A 6,469-nucleotide genomic window follows, 5' to 3' on the forward strand; every position below is an offset into this window, starting at 1 on the left:
ATCTAATCATTTCTGGAAAATAATCTGCCAGTTCATCTGGGAATTTAAAAATACATTCATGTGAAAGAGTTTATTTAAATGTTTTCTATCCATGTAACACTGTGACCAAATACATTTGGTTTTGTGATTTTTCAATCAATCGCAATTAACAGGATAGCTTCTGAAGATTATTCTTCCCCATCAGTAGGATATTTCCGTATCCAATATTGTATGCGCCCGCAATCGATTATTGCTCAGTCGCCGAAAGCTCCGAGCTCAGAGAGTTCATTCCCCTCTAGTTTGCCTTCCTAATTACCATCGTAAACCACACCTTCTCTCGATTCAATCACACACAAAAAGCATACTTAAGCGATATTCTGGTGGTGAGACACATTCATTTTTCGTGAGGACATCGACAAGACAACATCGTTGCCTAACTTGCTGGAGGAGGTGGACGGCGAAGCATCGACACATACACGCGCAGAATTCTTTCCGTTTGGATGCCATTCAGCATCGAGAAATTTCCGGACAAATCTAATCATTGCTGGAAAACAATCAGCCAGTTCCTCATAGAATTTAAAAATACATTCATGTGAAAGAGTTTGTTTGAATGTTTTCTATCCATGTAACACTGTGACCAAATATTTTTCAATCAAGTACTATTAACAGGTGGTTATCGAGTTAGTATTAACCACTGGTGGGCTTCCAGTATCGAGGAAAATGTGGAATTATCTAATCGTTGCTGGAAAATAATCTAATTCTTCAGAACAAGGTTTTTCGTATTCTATATTGCCTATATTGGATGCATAAAACCTTGTGCCTCCAACGTAACGCTCTCGTTTTCGAAGTCCCCCAAATATTCATTTATTCATTCATTCAGAATGGATTTAGATTCAACTTCAAACAAATGATCTCTAAATCAACGATAGTCCTACGTCACCTTTGCGGTTATACCATAGATATAACCCACTTCCTGTTTTTTTATCTTTTGTATGAAATGATTATCATACTGTTCCGTTGATCCGAAGCAGAATGAATCACGCTTAAAGAAGGAATGGATTTTTTCTTGGAATTTAGTCAGCAGAAATAATGCCCTTTCCCAACAATTAAAAACGACAAATGGTAAACAGTTTCATCAAAGTGATTTCTTCGATATGGGGATATATTCACTACATCATGTCATATATTTCATATTTTTCATTATGAAATCCATATCCATGGCACCTATCGGTATCGAATTATCATCGACACCACGATTTTCGCTAAATGCTCCTTTCAGTTCGGCCTGTAAAAAACTTTTCTGAACTCTAATCCATCAAATTTGGAGCCCTGAAAAGGGCTGTTGATTATATGCTAAGCTAATATAGCACGCTCTCCTCGGATACGATGGGCCAGCTGGATGTCCTTGGGCATGATGTGACGCGTTTTGCATAGATAGCACACAAATTGGTATCTTCGAATAAGCCTCCTGCAGCGTCATAACCGCGGAACTTTGGAAGCGCAAGTCGGTTTTGAAGTCCTGAGCAATTCCACGAACCAAATGCTGCAAAGGTAGCTTGCGGATCAGCAATTCGGTCGACTTCTGATAGCGACGAATTTCATGCGAAGTTCCCGGTCGATAGCGATGTGGCTTCTTCATGCTTCCTGCGGCTGATTCGCTTATCCGAGCTGCTTTCGTGGTGCCTTACCACCGAAAGACTAACGAGCTGTCTGCTTAGTCCCGATGAAACGAGTCCTCACGGTGCGAGAGTAGAGTAAGAAATGAACGAAAGCAAGGGAAGTGTCATTTTATAAAACATAAAAGAATCGAATGTAAACCCCACCCTCTTTATTGTATAAGCTTACTGTATACTCACGAATATAATAAGGGTGGGATTTAGATTCTATACTTTTATGGTTTATAAAATGACGCTTCCTTTGCTTTCGTTCATTTCTTACTCTACTCTCGCACCGTGAGGACTCGAGCTCGTTAGTCTTTCGCAGACAGCTCGTTAGTCATTCGGTGGTAAGGCACACGAAGTCAGCTCGGATAAGCGCACCAGTAGCAGGATAGGTGGAGAAGCCACATCGCTATCGACCGGGAACTTCGCATGAAATTCGTCGCTATCAGATATCGACCGAATTGCTGATCCGCAAGCTACCTTTGCAGCATTTGGTTCGTGGAATTGCTCAGGACTTCAAAACCGACTTGCGCTTCCAAAGTTCCGCGGTTATGACGCTGCAGGAGGCTTATTCGAAGATACCAATTTGTGTGCTATCCATGCAAAACGCGTCACATCATGCCCAAGGACATCCAGCTGGCCCATCGTATCCGAGGAGAGCGTGCTGTATTAGCTTAGCATATAATCAACGGCCCTTTTCAGGGCTCCAAATTTGATGGATTAGAGTACAGAAAAGTTTTTTACAGGCCGAACTGAAAGGAGCATTTAGCGAAAATCGTGGTTTCGATAATAATTCGTTACCGATAGGTGCCATGGATATGGATTTCCTTATGAAGAATATGAAATACATGACATGATGTAGTGAATATATCCGAAGAAATCACTTTGGCGAAACTGCATTATAAAATTATTTGTGTACGAATGCCGCAATCGATAGTCGACTCTAATTTGCGCTGGGTAATTTCCTCGGAGGACTCGATTCCTCCTTTGAGCATTAATAATCTCTTTCTGGCAAAACGATGTGGTATGAATCACATTATTTGAATGATAGAATGAAGAAGTTTTCTGCCAATTTCCTTCAACCTCCAAACGTATCTTTCTCCCGTTTGTCGTTTTCGCGTTCGCTAATCCTTTCTCACAACACCCATTTCTCGTTTGAGAAATTGTTGAGTAAAATTGTTTGCCAGTGCGCGTAGAGCGGGAATTCCTAAAGATTCATTGCACCTCTAATAAATTGCCGAAAGACGTGGTCTTACGTTGATCGTACTTGATTGAAAAAATCCAAAACGAAATGTATTTGGTCGAAGCATTATATGAGTAGAAAGCAAATAATCGCTCGAAAATGACTTGATTTTCGCGATGTGAAACATTTTCCGTTTTTCATGTTATGCATCCAATATTGGATACGAAAATTTCCACTGATGGGGAAAAAAATATTCAGAAGCTTTCCTGTTAATTGCGATTGATTGAAAAATAACAAAACCAAATGTATTTGGTTGCAGTGTTATATGGATAGAAAACATTAAAATAAACTATTACGCATGAATGTATTTTTCAATTCCCAGGGGAACTGGCAGATTATTTTTCAGCAACGATGATAGCAACTAGAATTCCGCGCGTGTATGTGTGTGTGTGTGGCGGCTGCTCCGATGTTTCAAGCGGAACCGTGGCATCACTCTCCTCCGGATGGATTCCCTTTTGGCCTTAGGTGCACAAACAGGCTCTTGGTGACACCGTTCATCAGCGCATTCATGATAAACGAAATTAGCTTCACAACAACAGCGACAACATGCTCCAATCGCTGTTCAATCATAACTGAGTGGGTTTACGAGCGGCGCTCGCTTATATACCGATTTTTGATTTCAATAGCCTGTTTTGAAAGCAATTTTAAGACTATTGAAACAAGTTTTTGGATGAAAAAGTAACAAGTATATGACGCGTAGACATTTTATCTTTCAAATGAAGTGTTTATCATACCATTTCGTTCAGTTATTTAAGAGCTATTAACGCTCAAAATCTCGGTCTCCAGCGTAACGCTTTCGTTCTCGAAACTTTGGTTTTACACCCCGGTATAGAAATGAAAGACGTAGTCCTACGTCAAAACCTGCAAATATCTCCTCTCCAACCCCCCTCGCTCCTACCCCAGCTCAGATTTCGCCTCCCCATCCTGTTGTCCCTGATCCCCTTCAATCCTCGTCATCTCCTTCTCCTCCTGTTGTCTTCTCTCCACGTGTCAAGGTCTATCCTGAAGATGCACCTGGAACTGGTCCGTGGGTTGTTTTCTTCAGGCCTAAGCCAAACGGAAAAGCACTTAATGTTATTCAGATCATGAAAAATCTGGCAAGATACTCCTCCGTGACAGAAATTACGAAGGTTAGACCGACCAAACTGCGTGTTGTCGTGGCTGATCGGAAAGACGCAAACGGTATTGTCGTCGACCAGAGGTTTACCCTGGAATATCGTGTCTACGTGCCTTCCCATGACGTAGAAATCTCGGGGGTGATAACCGAAACGGGTCTGACGTGCAAATCAATTATGGAAGGAGATGGCAGATTTAAAAAGCTGCCTTTGATTAAGGTTAAAATCTTAGAATGCCGACAACTCGGCAAAGTCTCCCAGGAAGGGAAAGAATCGAAATTTACGCCGTCCGACTCGTTTAGAGTCACTTTTGCTGGCTCCGCCCTCCCTGACTACGTTATGGTGGACAAATTGAGGCTACCGCTGCGACTCTTCGTGCCAAAGCCCATGACTTGCCTGAAATGCAAGTCAGTTGGTCACACAGCAGCTTACTGCGCCAACAAGGAGCGCTGTGCCACTTGCGGAGAGCAACATGTGGACAAATCCTGCAGTGCGATTGAGCAAAAGTGTCCATATTGCGGAGGAAATCCGCACGTGCTCTCGGCTTGTGAAACTTACAAGAGTCGCTGGGAGAAGCAGAAGCGCTCTTTAAAGGAACGCTCGAAGCGCACTTTTGCGGAAATTTTGAAGGGCGCTTCTCCATTGGCCCAACAGCAACAACCTTTAACCGCAAACAATGTCTTCGCTTCGCTGCCAGTTGACGAAATGGAAGCGGATACAGCTAACGAGGGCACACCGTACATCTTCCAAGGGAATCCCCGGCGCAAAAATGTGACCACTCCCAAAGTTCAAGGACAAGCCCCTCCGGTTATACCCTCTGTTAGCATGCCTAAAAAATCGAGTGCAGCGGACAAGCAAAATCAGGTTCCTCCTGGCTTCCGTGGGAATAATTCACCTTCGAACGACCCAGCACTCGAAGGGACATCAAAAACCCCAACTGTCCCTATTTTACCGACCAGTTCAACTTCCCAATCGGGATTTATAAAGTTGACTGACCTTGTGGCTCAAATCTTCACATGCTTTAATGTTTCCGACTCCATCAGAACCATTGTCATATCAATGCTTCCAGTATTAAAGACAATTTTGCAACAATTGATGCAAACATGGCCCCTCCTTGCAATGATTATCTCTCTTGATGTCTAATTCAAATAGAGAGGTCGGAGATATCACTGTTTTACAGTGGAATTGTCGTAGTCTTATCCCTAAATTGGATACATTCAAATTTTTAATTCATAACTTCAATTGTGATGTTTTTGCTCTGTCCGAAACTTGGCTTTCTTCGCGAGATGATCTCTCTTTCCACGATTTTAATATTATACGCTTGGACCGTGATGACAGATACGGAGGGGTGCTATTGGGGATCAATAAGTGCCACTCATTTTTTCGAATTGACCTTCCACCTATTGGAGGGATTGAAGCTGTTGCTTGTCATGCAAACATCAGAGGAAAAGACCTCTGTATTGTCAGATTGTATTGGCCTCCGAGAGCTGCGGTTAGCCGCAAGCAACTTGTTGACATGTGCTCACTCCTTCCTGAGCCACGATTGATCTTGGGAGACTTCAATTCTCACGGAACTGCCTGGGGGGAACAGTACGACGACAATCGTTCACTGTTGATATATGATCTTTGTAACAGCTTCAATATGACACTTTTGAACACTGGGGAAACAACACGTGTACCTAAACCTCCTGCTAACCCAAGTGCTCTTGACCTCTCGCTTTGCTCGAATTCACTATCGTTAGATTGCAAGTGGAATGTAATCCAGGACCCCAACGGTAGTGATCACTTGCCAATCAAAATTTCCATCACCATTGGGTCGAATTTTTCTGAATCTATAAACATGGCATATGACCTCACAAGACACATTGACTGGAAAAAATATGCGGACGCGATTGCTCTAGCCATCAATTCCAGAGATGGTTTACCTCCATTGGAGGAGTATAACTTCCTTTCTCGTTTGATCTATGACAGCGCGGTTCGCGCTCAAACGAAACCCATCCCAGGCTCCACTATTCGTCGAAGGCCTCCCAATCCATGGTGGGATAGCCAATGTTCCAAGCTTTATCAGGATAAATCGAACGCATTCAAAGCTTTTCGGAAACGTGGAACCCCTGAAAATTTTCAGACGTATTTGGACCTTGAAAATCAATTTAAAAACTTGATCAAAGGGAAAAAACGTGCTTATTGGCGAAATTTCGTGGGAGGTTTGTCACGAGAAACGTCAATGAAAAAATTATGGAAAGTGGCTCGAAACATGAGAAATCGCTCTTCATCCAATGAAAGCGAGGAATATTCACATCGATGGATTTTGAATTTTGCACGGAAGGTTTGTCCTGATTCCGCTCCTGTGCAAAAAATTGTTCGAGATATACCACAAGATAGGTGCGATCTTGATTCCGAGTTTTCGATGGTAGAATTCTCTCTTGCTCTGCTTTCATGTAACAATTCTGCTCCGGGATCGGATAGAATTA

Source organism: Toxorhynchites rutilus, chromosome 3, assembly GCF_029784135.1.
Source record: "Toxorhynchites rutilus septentrionalis strain SRP chromosome 3, ASM2978413v1, whole genome shotgun sequence".
Lineage (NCBI taxonomy): Eukaryota > Metazoa > Arthropoda > Insecta > Diptera > Culicidae > Toxorhynchites > Toxorhynchites rutilus.